At 45.7% G+C, this 17,369-nt stretch overlaps 1 protein-coding gene across 1 annotated transcript in view; it reads left to right on the forward strand.

The window, feature by feature from the left end:
• Positions 1–17,369, forward strand: part of TGS1 (trimethylguanosine synthase 1) — a 1,147,018-nt gene that overhangs the window by 881,847 nt on the left and 247,802 nt on the right. The window lies entirely within an intron of this gene.

Consider the following 17,369-nt stretch of genomic DNA (forward strand, 5'->3'; position numbering starts at 1 on the left):
TAGCTCAGCTGTGGTGCCGGACAAAACCAAAGACTTTGCCAGTGGCTACAAGGCCATAATGGTAGAACATGGGATGTGTCTGTCCAAGCTGGTGATGGTATCCTTTACTGCCACATGTACAAAAATGCTTATGCTTTGGGTAGAGGCCGTAGGCCGCCCTTTCAGTGATGCATGTGTTGATATCATCACCAGAGGGTGTAGTTACGACCATAACAAAAAATGTGTTCAGTTGCTGGAATGCTAACAAGGACACAGTAACCTTTGTGGCTACTTGTATATCTGCTTCCCATGATTGTCTCTAACCCAGCATGATACTGGGTAAATTCCTCATACAGGGAATTGAATGGGCTTAACCTGTTATTCATGTGGATGGCTTAATGGTCTGCAGGCACAGGCAAAAAAATGATTTACAGAAAAAGTAACAATCCTGTTGCCACACTGCTGACTTTTGCTCAGCTTTTCAACTGCGTCCATTCATTGGAGCTTATAAGACTTGCATGGGCAGAGTGATGTCGTGTGGCCCTTCTAGACAATTTAGTCCTGCAGTTTGTGGTTTTGGTGCCCCCCTTCAGGGGGTCTGTTATGGGTATTCCCTCCCTGTACCAGGTGGACTATGCTTCTCGTAATGTTTTGGCCAGGGCTGTGTTCTGTGTTCTGTCAGCCCTGATGAGATACAGTTGTGAGAATTAGGATCTGCTGGAAGACTTCCACTTGCCAAGGATCAGCAAGTGCTGTGTACCATTTTAGTAACAGACTTCCCAGCATTTAGTGATCCTCTGTAGGTTGGAGAGGCAGGTGCTTCCCCTTGTGCTGGATAGGTGCACTGTGTATATTCATAACGTAATCATTGTTTTTTTTTGCTGATGTGGGTTGCTCACTGTTCCTTGTGGCAAGAATTTCCCCTTTGTGTTATTAATCCTGTAATTTGACATGAACTTCTGTCTGCTGTATTGGGTCTCGTGGTTTTTTGAGCAGGATTTAACTAAGAATATTTGACTTACAGAACTGCTTCCTTTAATTCTTCTGAAGCTTTGAGATGAAGTGTGTGCCCTTCCACCTCAGTATGAGAAGTGCTTTCCTCTTCTGTATTCCTTCTTGTGGAAGGAGTGAGAGAAAGTATCAGAGTTGCTGCTACTTCTGGGGAAATTCCTCCTGCTTTATGGCACTAATGCTTGGGATCAACTGGTAATTCATCTACAGGTATTTGGGGGAGTGAGGGTTTTTCTCTTGCCTTTACCCAGTGAAAATAATTGCTGTTGTGATGCCTTTTGTATCTAGATGATCCATTGAGGCTTTGCTACCATGAGGTCCTGTTTCTTTGCATACTGCTAATCTACACTAATGTTGTACAACGTCAGAACAGGCTGTATTAAATTAAGCAATACATGGTGAATGAAGCCTCTTGCTTGGGGTTGTGGATGGTCTTCTTTATCTCATAGGGCCATATTTTTATTTTTAGTTTTGCGTAATCACTGAGTCAGTATGTCTCTGTAGAGTATCTTGTTTTAACATATGGCATATGATGTCACTGGATGTGATACCTACTTGTCTTGGCTGCAGATTTGTCACCATTTTTAAGAGGAGCTTACTTGCAGCATTTGCTTGGTCTGTAATTGGCTGACTTATTCTCCATGGCTTCATTGCACTCTCTTCCCAGGTGGGTTTGCATGAATTATTTGTGGAATTGATACATTTTAACTTGGTGATGTACTTCCATATCATTGATGTAGTATCCATAATATAAGTGATCTCCTGCCAAGGATAGCCCAATGTCCGCCCAGTATACCAAAGCCTTTAGTACCCACAGGCACTGTACATCATGCACGTGCTCCCTGCGTAAGGCATAAATGTACAAATGAAACATGCAGAACTTGCCACCAGTCCGAATGCCACCATTGGACATCGGCCTGAATGCCTTCCTGCTGTGCCTGTTACCAAGCTCCACTGATTGGAACTTAAAGACTTGCATGGGCAGAGTTATGTCATGTGGCCGTATTTCAGATAAGTGTCCCATTGGGGTTTCTCCTTATGTTTTTTTCTTTTTTATTTAGTGTTGGTTTCATATCATCCAGAAAGGGAAAATGTCAGTGTGGGAGGCAGATTCTCCATAAAGACCATCATGACCAGTGTCTCTTCTGCTTGGTTGCTTCCCACGACCATTCGCAGTGTTTTATCTGCCAAGCTTTTGTCCCTAAGACCCTATGTAGCTTCCTCTCCTCTTTATTTGTTTACCTTGAAAATCAGCGTCTTAAGCTGTTAGCTCAAGGTGTTATGGTAGAGTCTTCCCATCCCAAACGTCAGCCATCGGCCAGGAAAAAGTAAAAAAAACTTAGGTCTGATAATGCTGCTGTCCATCCACCTCTAGAAATCTGTCTTGAGACTAGTGAAAGCCTGAATGATCATCTGGTAGTTGCTTCAGATTCTTTTGCAACAATCCCATTGGAGGCCAGCATGGATCTGACTCCTCACATGTCCTTGGAGGCTTTACAAACGTTTGGTCTCCAGACATTGAGGGGAAACCTCTGCTGATTACATCAGAGGAACCAAGGGTGATTCTGAAGATCTTAGTAAGGGTGGAAATCCTTACTATGTATATGAGTGTCTGAGCCTCAAAGGTGTTTCATGTGGACATCCCACAGAAAAAGAAACCAAACCCAGTAATCTGAAGTAGTTTACTTCATTTGATCTTCAAACTGTGGGTACCGGATCCATATCGAATCCTAGCTGCAACTTCACTAGCATCTGCTCCGAGTTCCAAGCTCCTCCCCTTAGCCGTTATACACCACCATTACCTTCCATCCCCCAGATCTCGTTTGCTGCAGCTAGCTTAAGCATTGTGATTCTTGAGCTCCAAGATGTGAGTAGGGTTTCTATCTTTGATTAGTGTTTTGTGTATGTGTATTTGATAGTGCCGGTTTCCTCTCTTCCTCGCTTCCTTGGTGCGTCGAGTTAAAGCCAGGAGTTGCCCGACTGCTCTGCTCTGGAGGGAGTTGGGGGTTTCCTATCTTTGCACCTGGAGGCAATGGGAGTCCATGTCATCAAACCGTTGGGTGCTTCAGATAATTTCCAGAGGCTATTCAATCCCGTTTGTGGATGTTCTTCATATTTCACTGTTGCAGTCATCACACTTGGGTTATCTGTCTGCAGGTTGCCCTCAGTTGGCCCGAATACCAGAGACTTAGTATTTCTGCATCGGATGCTGTCGCTTCTTCCATGATATCTGGTCATCAGGGGTATAAAAACAGGCAGCCAACGCCATTACATCGGTGTTTCTTGCCGAGGAGGAGCCCGAAGCAGAAGCAGCTCACAATTGCCGGTTGGCCACTACCTGAATATTTCATTTTCGAGTTGAATAATCCTGAAGTCTTCTAAACCTAAGTACCCCATTGAGGATCCTTTTTTCTTGCTCTAACTGATGTCAGAAAAAGTTAACAATTGTCTTGCCTGTGGAAAGCAAATACCTCACAGAGATTTTCATTCTTAGTGCATCACCTGTTTAGGCCCAGACCACGATGTCCCTCGCTGTCGGTTTTGTGCCTTGTTTAATGCCCGAACCATTCATCGTCGGGCTCTGTTTGTCGCTAAATTCTTTCGTTGTCCGTCTCCATATTCTGAAATGGCTTCGGTAAGCCATCCGACTACCGATATTCCAAAAACATGTAAGGATAAAGACAGATACAGACCGGATAGGTCCAAAGCTGCTGACGATGCTTCCGTTAAGCTAACCCAGGGGTACAAATTTTATTTCCATTCACTACCAACCCCAAGCGGGTTTCCAGACCTTCCTACAAACCAGTGGGCAGAGGCTCAAAACTAAGTACTTTCCCTGCTCAGTATCAGAGCTATTCAACCTGCTCCAGTAGAACAGAGAGGACAAGGATTCTACTCCAGACTATTCCTGGTACCCAGGAAAGAGGGCTCTTGGCGCCCATCCTGGATCTTTCAGTTCTCAACACCTTCCTGGTTGTAACAAAATTCAAGATGCTTACCCTGCAACAGCTTCTCCCTATGTTAGCCAAGGATGCCTGGTTAGTCACCCTAGCCTTAGCCTATCTGTGCATCCCCATAAGAGAGTCATGCAGGAAATATCTACGTTTCAGGGCAGGACTAAGACGGACTATTCTGATGCCTTACGAGTGGTCTCTGAATCCTTCAGTAGCGGAGCAGATGCTCGTGTTTCACTGTTGCAGTCATCACACTTGGGTTATCTGCCTGCAGGTACCCCTCAGTCGGCCCGAATACCAGAAACTTAGTATTTCTGCATCGGATGCTGTCGCTCCAGGACTGACGTCAGGTCGTCAGGGGTATAAAAATAGGCAGCCGACGCCATTACATCAGTCTTTCTTGCCGAGGAGCCTGAAGCAGAAGCAGTTCGCAAGTGCTGGTTGTTTGCTACCTGAATTTTCATTTAGGAATTGAATAATCCTGAAGTCTTCTAAAGCTAAGTACCCTGTTGGGGATCCTTTTTTCTTGCTCTAACTGATGTCAGAAAAAGTTAACAGTTGTCTTGCCTGTGGAAAACAAATACCTCACAGAGATTTTCATTCTTACTGCGTCACCTGTTTAGGCCCAGACCACGACGTACCTTGCTGTCGGTTTTGTGCCTTGTTTAACGCCCAAACCATTCATCGTCGGGCTGTGTTTGTCGCTAAATTCTTTCGCTGTCCATCTCCATATTCTGAAATGGCTTCGGTAAGCCATCCGACTACCGATATTCCAAAAACATGTAAGGATAAAAGACAGAGACAGACCGGATAGGTCCAAAGCTGCTGACGATGCCTCCGTTAAGCTAATCGCCAGTCCGCTGGTACTCAGTGAGGTGCTTTCGCAGCTTCTGGTGCCCACTTCAGTGGATTTGCAGGCCTCTACTGAGACCCATTCATAGTCTGGTATGCCGCAAGACTCATCTTCGACTATGGAACCTGTGGATGTCTCTACCTTGCATGGGTCCGGAGCCGCTGTGCAGGCACAGGCTTCTGAGGCAGATGTCCTTCAAGGATGCATCTGCAGTCATAACATATGGGTTGTCCTGCCTCAGGCAGCCCTTCGGTCGGCCGGATTCCAATGTCTGGGTCTGGCCTCGGCTGATGTCGCACTTCACCCGACGTCATAGCTCCTGGGGTATAAAGGCATCAGCCGACGCCATTTTCCTCAGTCTTTCTTGCCGCGCGGTGCCCGAAGCAGAAGCTGTTCGCAAGTGCCGGTCGGTCAGATCCAGAGATTTCAGCTACCGAAAACTTCTAAAAAAGCTAAGTACCCCGTTGGGGACTTTTTCTTGCCTCAGCCGATGTCAGACAAAGTAAATAATTGTTTAACTTGTGGGAAACAAATACCTCATAAGGATTTCCACTCTTACTGCCTTCCTTGCTTAGGCCCAGACCACGACGTATCAGCTTGTTTAGCCTGTGCTTCCTTCAACCGACGGACACTTAGACGTCGGTCGGAGTTTGCAGAAGAGTTTTTTTGGTCCCGCTTTTGCATATAAAATGCCGTCGGAGACTCCAACTACACATTTAGCCAAAAAAACACAAGGATAATGACCGACACTCGCGGCCCGCAGTTTCGGCTGAAACCACGGTTAGGCCTACCGCGAGTGTCTCGGTTTCGGCTGAAACAGAGTCCTTGGTTCTTCCTTCGGCCGAAAGCATGCCTCCGACAACCGAGGCCACAGTGGCCCCGGCAGAGTCGGCTACAGAGATTCCTACTGAAGAAGCAGGCACACAAGAATTGTCCGACACCTTTCCGGTGGACATCTCTACTCCTGCACGTGGGGCAGCTAGACCCCCTGCTTCTATGTCTATTAAGGCCTTCTCCAGGGCTAAAGCAGCTAAACTTTCCAAGGCCTTACCTACAAAAGCTCCCCCTCACAGACCTTCCTCAAGTTCTCAGATTCTCAGCCTTGCTGAGGGCCTTATTTCTCTGATCAGGGGATCCCAACCTCACCCAGACAGGGCCTCACAACCTCCTCCTGAAAAAAGGCCTAGGACTGAACCCCCTGAACCTCTCTCCTCTGACTATTCCTCGGATGGATCAGATTTATCAGACCATCAGGAAGGACCATACTCACCTTATGAGGATTCGGATGCAGAAGACTCCATTCCTTCTGCCTCCCCTCCAGAAGAATTTTCATTTGGGGAAACTCTTCACTCAATGAGGGAACACTTCCAATGGCAGGGTCAGGATTTTTCTGATTCTAGGAAAAGGCTAAGGACTTTTTTACACCTGCCACAGCATAGGCCTTTAGCCATACCACCTGTACTATCAGTTGTTGATGATGCATACAATGATGCCAGTTCTGCCCCTGATTCTCTTCCCCCGGCCCCTGCCAAACCTGACAGATATTACAGGGTCCCGGATTCTCACTTCCACTTGTATAAGGCCCATGCTGCAGACCCAGAAACCATTTCTCAGGGCCCTAAGGGTGTTGCAGCTGCCTCTGCCAAAAACCCCCTACCCTCTGAAAGAGAATCAAGAGCATTAGAGAGATGGGGTAAAAAGATTCATACATCTGCTACTCTTTCTGCCAGGGCTTTAAACTGTCAATTTCACATGATACAGTACCAGGAATTTTTGCTAGATCAGCTGAATAAAAAGCTTTCCTCTCCTGAACCTTTAGACCGTAAGTCCCTTCAGGAATTGGTACACAACTCTCAGCAGGTCAGTAATCATTTCTTAAAATGTGGCTATGATGCACTGGAGGCTTCATTTAGATCAGCTATGACTGGAGCAGTGATTCGAAGGCATGCATGGCTAAAAGAGCAATCCTTGCCAGACCATGTTAAGTCTAAACTCCTAGATGCTCCTATGGAGAAACAAAGTTTATTTGGCTTCCCGGCACAGGAGGTTCTAAAGAAAGTGGAAGAAAAAGCAAAATCTGTGCAAACAGTCAAGGATTTTCTGCAGGTCCAACCTCCGAGGTTCAGCAGAAACTGGCCTTCAAAGAATTGGTCCTTTCCAGACACCTCCGGAGGACAGAGAGGCAGAAATAGACGCCCAAGAGGCAGGGGTCAATCAAGGGGTGCCTACAGGGGCCGTCAGTGGCAACCTGCCAACCAGAGGAGTACCGCCACAGCTGCGACTGCAACCACTTCCACAGGACAGACACAATGACTTGGCTCTGATTCCACCTACCAGGGAGCAACTGGAAGAAAACCTTGGGCGGAAAGCTAGCTTTATTTTCAAAAAACTGGCATTGCATTACAGGAGACAAATGGACTTTGCAAACAATAGACAAAGGCTACAGGTTTCACTTCCACACTTTACCAAAAAAAGAGAGGAATGCCAAACCTTCCACCAAGCCAGAAGTCAGAGGCTCTAAAACAAATCATCAACTTACTAAGGATGAGAGCAATAGAAAAGGTACCATCTATGGAACAAGGCCAAGGATTTTACTCCAGACTATTCCTTGTACCAAGAAAAGAAACTCAATGGAGGCCTATTCTCGACTTGTCCGCACTGAACACATATCTCATTGTACCAAAATTCAAGATGCTGACCCTACAGCAACTTCTTCCCATGTTGGGCAAGGAGTCTTGGCTGGTGACTCTAGATCTCAAGGAGGCATACCTGCACGTCCCTATACGACCAGATTGCAGAAGACACCTCAGATTTCTTGCAGGATCAGAGCATTATCAATTCTCAGCATTGCCCTTTGGCTTATCTACTGCCCAGAGTATTCACGAAATGCCTGGCATCAGTAATTGCACATTGCAGGCTTCAGGGAATTCAAATCTACCCATACCTGGACGACTGCCTAATACAAGCGGACAACAAGACAAAAATAATACAGGATTTGGCCTATGTCATACAACTGCTGCAAGCCTTGGGATACACAGTCAACATACAGAAGTCAAGACTAGTGCCATCCCAAAGGATAACATTTTTGGGTGCAGAACTGGACACAATAACTCAGATGGCTTTTCTCACAGAAGAAAAACAAAAGCAACTACCAGTCTACTTCATGGAATTGACAAGACAAACTCAGCTTACTGCAAGGAAAGTCCTGCAGGCCCTGGGTTACATGGCATCCTGCATAACCTTGATCCCACATGCCAGGCTGCATATGAGAAAATTACAATGGTACCTAAGGAATGAATGGTCTCAACACAGGCACAGTCTAGAAACCATGATACCAATCATTCCATGCCTGAAAAAAGAATTCCTGTGGTGGGCTCAGGCCTGCCAGACCAACAGACAGTTGCCTTTCCACAAACCACAACCAAGGCAGACCATCACCACGGACGCCTCAGACCTAGGCTGGGGGGCACACATGGAAGACAAGTGTATCCAAGGCCTATGGTCCCAAGACCTGCTGAATCTACACATAAATCTAAAGGAGATGCTGGCAGTGAAGCATGCAATCGAGGGATTCAAATCATTCCTCCAGCAAGGACACCTGCTGATAAGGACGGACAATACCACAGTCATGTGGTACATCAACAAACAGGGAGGCACGCATTCCTACTCTCTATGCCGGATGGCAATGGACCTGTGGAACCTAGGCCTGAATCTCAACATTCAACTGCAGGCCAGATTCGTACCAGGAAAAGAGAATTCACTAGCAGACAGATTAAGCAGAACTACCACGGATGCTCACGAATGGATGCTGCATCCAGACATTTTCAAAAACATAACAAAGAAATGGGGAATGCCAGAGATAGACCTGTTTGCCTCCCCACTCAACCACCAACTGAAGAAATTCTGCTCAAGAGAATACCACCCACAAGCCTGGAGGGTGGACTCTTCTTTCAGCTGGAAGGCCCTGACAGTTTATGCCTTTCCACCTCTCCCATTGATGTACAAAGTTCTACTGAAGATCAGGGAGGAACAGCCAAAGGTAATTCTGATAGCTCCAGACTGGCCAAGGCAGCATTGGTACCCGCTACTGAGAAGCATGTCTCGGACGAACTCATGGCCTCTACCTCTATGGCCTTTACTTCTAACACAGAACAACTACAAGGCCCTGCATCCAAACTTGAAAACGCTGCAGCTAACTGCCTGGAAAATTGCATAAAACAAAACCAACCTGTTTTATCTCAGGGGGTCAAGGACATTGTCCTGGAGGCTCGCAGACCCTCCACAAGGAAAACATACTCAGCCAAATGGAAGAGATTCCTCATTTGGAGTGCATCAAAGGGAACAAATGTCACACTGGCAAACCTAGCACACATCCTAGAATACTTAGCAGAACTATTCCACAATGGCCTGTCCTATTCTTCCATTAAGATTCATGCTTCAGCAATTTCAGCAGAGTACAACATGGATCCTCCTATCTTCTCTCACCCTCTCCTCAGACAATTTCTAAGAGGGATCAAAAATGTAAAACCTCCAAGGAAACCACCTCTGCCTGCATGGGATCTCAATTTTGTGCTGGAAAAATTAACACTTCCCCCTTTTGAACCAGCAGCATCAGCAGACTTACAGTTCTTATCTTGGAAAACTGCCTTCCTTCTAGCAATCACTTCAGCAAGAAGGGTATCCGAGTTACAGGCATTAATGGCAGTGCAGCCTTTCCTTATCTTTCACCAGGATAGAGTGTCCCTGAGAACCAATCCTACTTTCATGCCAAAGGTGGTTTCCAGGGTGTCCTTGAACCAAGCTATTCATTTACCTATGTTCTTCCCTAACCCACAGAACAGGGGGGAAAAACTACTACACACCTTGGATGTACATAGACAACTGCGCTATTTGGACAGAACTAAGACCAGCAGAAAAACTGACCAGCTTCTGGTAGCATATGCAACAGGAGTGCAAGGAAAAGCAATTTCCAAACAGACAATTTCAAAATGGATAGGAAATTGCATTCGATTCTGCTACTCTTTTCATGGAAAGACAACACCTGAAAATATCAGGCCTCACTCCACAAGAGCTACAGCCACCACTACAGCTTTCCTACGAGGAGTGGCTACCACAGACATTTTAGAAGCTGCTACTTGGAGCTCCGTGCATACATTTGCCAAGCATTACAATCTTCCTTTATACTCCAGATCCCGGGCAGGCTTTGCAACTGCAGTTTTACAAGGGATCTTTACACCATCATTATCTTAGTGCCTCCTCCCCCCAGTTTGGCTATGGTATTCTACCCATATGTTATGACTGCAGATGCATCCTTGAAGGACATAGTACAGTTTTGTACCTACCATAAATGTAGATGTCCGATAGGTATGCATCTGCAGTCAGGATTACCCACCCTCCTTCCCCTCTGTGGTATTCCTAGGGTACTTACCCCTCTCTTAACTAGCTGGGGGAATCTATTATGGTGTATTTGTTTATATGTATATATACTTTTTGCTTTCTACTGTTTGGAATTTTCTACTTTTATCCAAATTTAGCCTTCCTAGAGGGCACCTGGCATCTGGGGCAAGAAACACTGAGGAAAATGGCGTCGGCTGATGCCTTTATACCCCAGGAGCTATGACGTCGGGTGAAGTGCGACATCAGCCGAGGCCAGACCCAGACTTTGGAATCCGGCCGACCAAAGGGCTGCCTGAGGCAGGACAAACCCATATGTTATGACTGCAGATGCATACCTATCGGACATCTACATTTATGGTAGGTACAAAACTGTACTTTCTTCGCTCAACCGATGTTCGACTCAAACCGACGACTTCTTTTTTAACTAAAACTACTGAGTTTCTTAGGCCCAAATTACAAACTACGCCTAGAAAACTGACGACCAAAGCGCATGCACCTGCTCCCATGCCACAAAAACAAATGCTTAGAATGACAAGAAGACCTTATTACACTGATTAGGGGAAGTCAGCCTTCCCCTGCTAAGAGAAAAAGAGACCAGTCCCCTACATCTTCCACAGACCAGGAATCCGATAACTGATATTTCTGATTATGAAGACATGCCCTTATCTGCTTATGAGGATTCAGATACAAAGGAATCCATTCCCTCTGCCTCCCCTCCAGAGGATTTTTCTTTTGGTAAAACCTTGCATACCTTAAGAGAGCATTTCCACTGGGAATGCCAAGACTGTCCTCAGTCCAAAAAGAGACTCAGAGAATTCCTAGAGTTACCTCAGCACAGGCCTTTAGCAATACCCCCTGTCCTGGGTGTTGATGTTTTTATGGAATCCAGTCTTACTCCTGACACTTTACCTCCTGCCCCTAGGAAACCAGACAGGTACTACAGAGTAACTGACACTCAAATTTCTTTTCAAGAATCCTACTGCTGACCCAGAGATTATTTCCCAGGGGCCTAAAGGTATCAAGACTACTACAGCCAAGAATCCCACCCCTTCGGACAGGGATTCCAGAGCTTTGGACAGATGGGGTAAGTAGGTATATACCACTGCAACTCTTGCTATATTAGGGCATTGAATTGTCAGTTTCACATGCTGAATTACCAGCAGCATGATGTTCATTGTGTCACTGTTGCAGTCATTAATCTTGGGTTATCCTGCTGGCAGGCTACCCGCATTCAGTCAGAATTTCAAAGTCTAGGTCCGGCATCGGTTGTTGTCGCCTCTTCCCTGACGTCAGTGCGCCAGGGGTATAAAAGATGCAGCCGACGCCATTTTCTTTAGTCTTTCTTGCCGCACAATGCCCGAAGCAAAAGCAGTTCGCAAGTGCCGGTCGGCCGACTCCTGAGATTTTCAAATCCAAAGTCTTCATTAAAGCTAAGTACCCCGTTGGAGAAACTTTTTTCTTGCTCCAGACTGATGTCAGAAAAAGTTAACAATTGTATTTCTTGTGGGAAGCAAATACCTCCTAAGGATTTTCACTCTTACTGTATTCCTTGCCTAGGTCCTGATCACAGCATTGCTAGTTGTCGGTTTTGTGCTAGATTTAACCAACGCACTATCAAGCGTCGGTTCGATTTTGCATTTCATTACTTTGGCTGAAGATTTAATTATATAATGCCGGTGGAACAGCCGACAACCGGAGTTTACAAAAAAACGCAAGGACAAGGATAGGCATCCGAGGTCCAAAACCGACAAGGCCACTTGTAGGCCAGTTTCCGGTTCTCAATGAGGCACTTCCGCAGCCCCTGGCGCCCACAACCTCAGAGCCACAGGCCGCTACCGACTCCTACTTGGAGCCGACTGGGCCTCTGGAAACTCAAGGTATTGGACACTTGGAAATCAATCCTTCAGATGGGTCCAGAGCCGCTGAGCAAGCATCTGCTTCTGAGGGTGTCTTCAGACCTACACAACTATATGTTAAGCCATCTTCAGCTTCAAAGACAAAGATTAAAGCAGCTCTGAAGACAAAGAAACAAGTACAACATTCTCCTATTCAGACTTCCATGCCTAAAAAACAGATGCTCAAAATGGCCGAAGACCTAATTACCTTGATCAGGGGCTCCCATCCACCTCCTGATAAGAGGCCTTGGCAAGAGACAGAGTATGGTTCTTCTGATCAGGTTTCTATTTCCTCTGATTCCTCTTCTGAACAGGATTACTCCATGCTTCCCTATGAGGATTCTGATGCTGAAGAATCCATTCCTTCAGCCTCTCTTCCTGAGGACTATTCTTTTGTGGAAACACTGCATACTATGAGGGAGCATTTCCACTGGGAGAGCCAAAATTATTCTGAATCTAAGAAAAGGCTCAGAGACTTCCTGCTTCTTCCACAGCATAGACCCCTTGCTATTCCATCTGTTCTAGACATTGTAGATGATGTATTTTCAGAGTCCGGACTGTCCCCTGACTCTGTACCCCCTGCACCTGCTAAGCCAGACAGACACTACAGGGTCCCAGATTCTCATACATTCCTAAATAAAAACCCCGCTGCTGACCCAGAAAATATATCTCGGGGTCCCAAGGGGGTTAAAGCTTCCACTGCAAAATACCCTGTCCCCTCTGATAGGGATTCTAGGGCTCTAGACAGATGGGGGGGGGGGGAGTTTACACTTCTGCTACCCTTGCTGTAAGGGCTTTAAATTGTCAATTTCATATGCTTAAATATCAGCAATATTTAATGTCACTACTTAAACAGAAAATGTTGACAAATACTGAATGTTCAGAGAACAAGGAATTGCAGGATTTATTGCATTCAACTGAACATGTGGGAAAGCATACTTTGCAATGTGGTTATGATTCACCGGAGGCCTCTTGCAGGGCTGCTGTTACAGATTCTGTTATTAGAAGGCATGCTTGGTTAAAGGAACAAAATCTGCCTGATCATGTTAAAGCAAAATTATTAGATGCACCATTACAGCATGATACTTTGTTTGGTACTAAAGCAGAAGAGGTGTTGAAAAAAATGGAGGATAAAGCAAAATCCATGCAGACAGTCAAGGATTTCTTACAAGTAATGCCACCCAGGTTTAGCAGGAACTGGCCTTCTAAAAATTGGTCCTTTCCAGTCTCAGACAGACCACAAAGAGGCAGATACAGGCATCCCAGAGGCAGATCTCAGCCCCAAGGCTCATACAGGCCTAAACAATGGGGTGCTCCTACCTCTAAAAGCGGAGAAGACAAATCACAGCCTTACAGGAAACAGTCCCAATGACTTTCCTCTACCAGTCTTTTGACAGCCCCCTTAGGGGGAAAACTACCACTTTTTTCATCAAATTGGCAAATCGTTACCCAAGACAAATGGGTCTTGAACATAGTGTCCCAAGGCTACAGGTTCCATTTTCACACTCTACCAAGGTCAAAGGGCATGCCAGACCTGCCACACAATCAATGGACAGAGGCACAAAAGCAAATTACAGCCCTCATGGACATGAGGGCCATTCAGCAAGTACCACAACAAGAGCAGGGGCAAGGATTTTACTCCAGAGTTTTCCTAGTACCCAGGAAGGACAAAACCTGGAGACCAATTCTGGACCTGTCTATACTAAATACGTTTCTGGAAGTTCCAAAATTCAAGATGTTGACTCTTCAGCAGCTACTGCCCATGCTGGGCAAGAGGGCTTGGCTCTTAAATTTGGACCTAAAAGAGGCATACCTGCATGTCCCAGTCAGACAATCTTGCAGAAGATACCTCAGATTCATAGCTGGCTCAATGCATTACCAAATGTTCATCGTGTTTCACTGCTGCAGTCATTACACTTGGGTTATCCTGCCGTCAGGTGGTCCCGCAGTCGGCCAGAGTTCCAAAGTCTTGGTCCGGCATCAGTTGCTGTTGCTTCTTCCCTGACGTCAGTGCGCCAGGAGTATATAAGATGCAGCCGACGCCATTTTCTTTAGTCTTTCTTGCCACGCGGTGCCCGAAGCAAAAGCAGTTCGCAAGTGCCGGTCGGCCGACTCCTGAGATTTTCAATTCAAATTTCAGAACCGAAGTCTTCAATAAAGCTAAGTACCCCGTTGGAGAAACTTTTTCTTGCCTCAGACCGATGTCAGTAAAAGTTAATAATTGTATTTCTTGTGGGAAGCAAATACCTCATAAGGATTTTCATTCTTACTGTATTCCACGCCTAGGCCCAGACCACGACGTCACTAGTTGTCCGTTTTGTGCTAGATTTAACAAATGCACTATTAAACGTCGGTTTGATTTTGCTTGCCATTACTTTGGCCGAAGGTTCAATTTTACCATGCCATCGGAACAACCGAAGACCGGAATACACAAAAAATGCAAAGACAAGGATAAGGACAGGCATCCGAGGCCCAAAACTGATAATGAAGCCTCTTCTAAGCCAGTCGCCGGTTCTCAGTGAGGTGCTTTCGCAGCCCCTGACACCCGCTGCCTCAGAGCCACAGGCCACCTCCGACTCCCACGTGGAGATGTCTAGGCCTCTGGAAACTCAAGGTACTGGGCCTACGGAAACTAACACCTCAGATGGGTCCGGAGTCGCTGAGCAGGCATTGGCTTCTGAGGGTGTTTTCAGACCTTCACAACTCACCATTAAATCTACAGCCAAGTCTAAAACTCCATTAAAGACAAAGAAGCAAGTACAGCATTCACCTGGACAGGCCTCCATGCCTAAAAAACAGATGGTTAAAATGGCCGAAGACTTAATTACTCTGATCAGGGGTTCCCATCCCCCTCCAGATAAAAGGCCTAGGCAGGATACAGACTATGATTCCTCTGACCAGGTTTCCATTTCTTCTGATTCCTCTTCAGACCAGGGATACTCTTTACCCCCCTATGAGGACTCTATGAGGACTCTGATGCTGAAGAATCAGTTCCTTCAGCCTCTACTCTTTTGGGGAAACTTTACATACCATGAGGGAGCATTTCCATTGGGATGGCCAGGATTACTCAGAATCCAAGAAAAGGCTCAGAGACTTTCTTTTATTACCTCAGCACAGGCCCCTTGCTATTCCGCCAGTGTTAGATATTGTGGATGATGTGTTCTCTGAATCCAGTTTAAATCCTGATTCTTTACCCCTGCTCCAGTCAAGCCAGACAGGTACTACAGAGTCCCTGACTCTCACAAATTTCTTTATAAAAACCCTGTTGCTGACCCAGAAACTATTTCCCAGGGTCCCAAAGGGGTAAAGACTTCCACAGCTAAAAATCCAGTTCCCTCTGACAGAGATTCTAGAGCATTAGACAGATGGGGGAAGAAAGTTTACACTTCTCCAGCTTTAGCAGTGAGGGCTTTAAATTGCCAGTTTCACATGCTTAAATACCGACACTATTTAATGTCTCTGTTAAAACAGAAAATGCTTACAAGTTCAGAACATCCTGATAATAAGGAAATGCAGGATTTATTGCATGCAGCTGAACAAGTGGGAAAACATACTCTGCAATGTGGTTTTGATTCGTAAAGCAACAGTTACAGGATCTGTGATACGAAGGCATGCTTGGTTAAAAGAACAAGTTTTACCTGATCATGTTAAGACTAAATTGTTGGATGCTCCTTTACAGCAGGATATTTTATTTGGTGTTAAGGCAGAAGGGGTATTAAAGAAAATGGAGGATAAGGCAAAATCTATGCAAACAGTGAAGGATTTCTTACAGGTACAGCCACCTCGATTTAGCAAAAATTGGCCCTCCAAAAATTGGTCCTTTCCAGTGTCAGACAGACCACAAAGAGACAGATACAGACGCCCAAGAGACAGATCTCAGCCCCAAGGCTCTTACAGACCACGACAGTGGGGTGCTTCAACCCCAAAAGGAGGGGCAGACAAGTCACAGCCTTATAGGAAACAGTCCCAATGACTACCCCCTTTAAATGCCAAGCACTTACCTTATGGAAGCTCTTTTAGGGGGAAAACTAGCACTTTTTTCACAAAATTGGCATATAATCACCCAAGACAAATGGGTTCTGAATATTGTGTCTCAAGGTTACAGGTTCCACTTTCACACTGTACCAAGGCTAAAAGGAATGCCAAAACTGCCACCAAATCAATGGGCAGAGGCACAAAAACAAATTACAGCCCTCATGGACATGAGAGCTATTCAAAAAGTGCCACAACAGGAACAAGGACAAGGATTTTACTCAAGACTTTTCCTGGTCCCCAGAAAGGACAAAGCCTGGAGACCCATACTGGACCTTTCTACTCTAAATACTTAACTGGATGTTCCGAAATTCAAAATGTTGACTCTTCAGCAGCTTCTTCCCATGCTGGGCAAGAAGGCTTGGCTTGTTACTTTTGACCTCAAAGAGGCATACCTGCATGTCCCTATCAGGCAAAATTGCAGAAGATACCTCAGATTCATAGCTGGTTCAATGCATTACCACTTCTCTGCACTGCCCTTTGGCTTATCTCCTGCGCCCAGGGTCTTCACAAAATGCCTGGCACCAGTAATTGCACTTTGCAGACAAAAAGGAATTCAGATATACCCATACTTGGACGGCTGCCTTATTCAAGCAGAGAGCAAAGACATTCTTCTAAACTTCTAAAGCATATGGCGTTTGTAAAAAGATTGCTAATTTGCCTAGGGTACACAGTAAACAAAAAGAAGTCAAAACTAGTGCCCTCACAAGAGATAATATTCATGGGTGCCAGCTTAAATACAACGGCCCAGATGGCTTATCTCACGCCATACAAGTAAAGGCAACTGACTCAGTACTTTCAATTGATGGCAACAAAAACCCAACTCCCTGCAAGAAAAATTCTGCAGACCGTGGGGTTCATGGCATCCTGCATACTACTAATACCATATGCCATATTACAATGGTACCTAAAAAGTGTTTGGACTCAACACTGTCACAGTTTGGAAGCAGTAATTCCATTTATTCCCTGCCTACAACAGGAGTTTCTATGGTGGGCACAGACATGTTACCTCAACAAGGGACAGCCTTTCACTCTACCCACAGCCAGGCAGATACTAACAACAGATGCTTCGGATTACGCCTGGGGAGCACACATGGCAGGAAAATGTATTCAGGACAAGTGGGCCCCAGACCAAATGCATCTTCACATCAATCAAAAAGAGATGCTAGCTGTACAAAATGCCCTAACAGCTTTGAAGGACCTTCTGCATCCAGGACAACTATTACTAAAGACAGACAACACCACAGT

The sequence above is a fragment of the Protopterus annectens genome, chromosome 3.part0, assembly GCF_019279795.1.
Source record: "Protopterus annectens isolate FY-2018-M chromosome 3.part0, PAN1.0, whole genome shotgun sequence".
Lineage (NCBI taxonomy): Eukaryota > Metazoa > Chordata > Ceratodontiformes > Protopteridae > Protopterus > Protopterus annectens.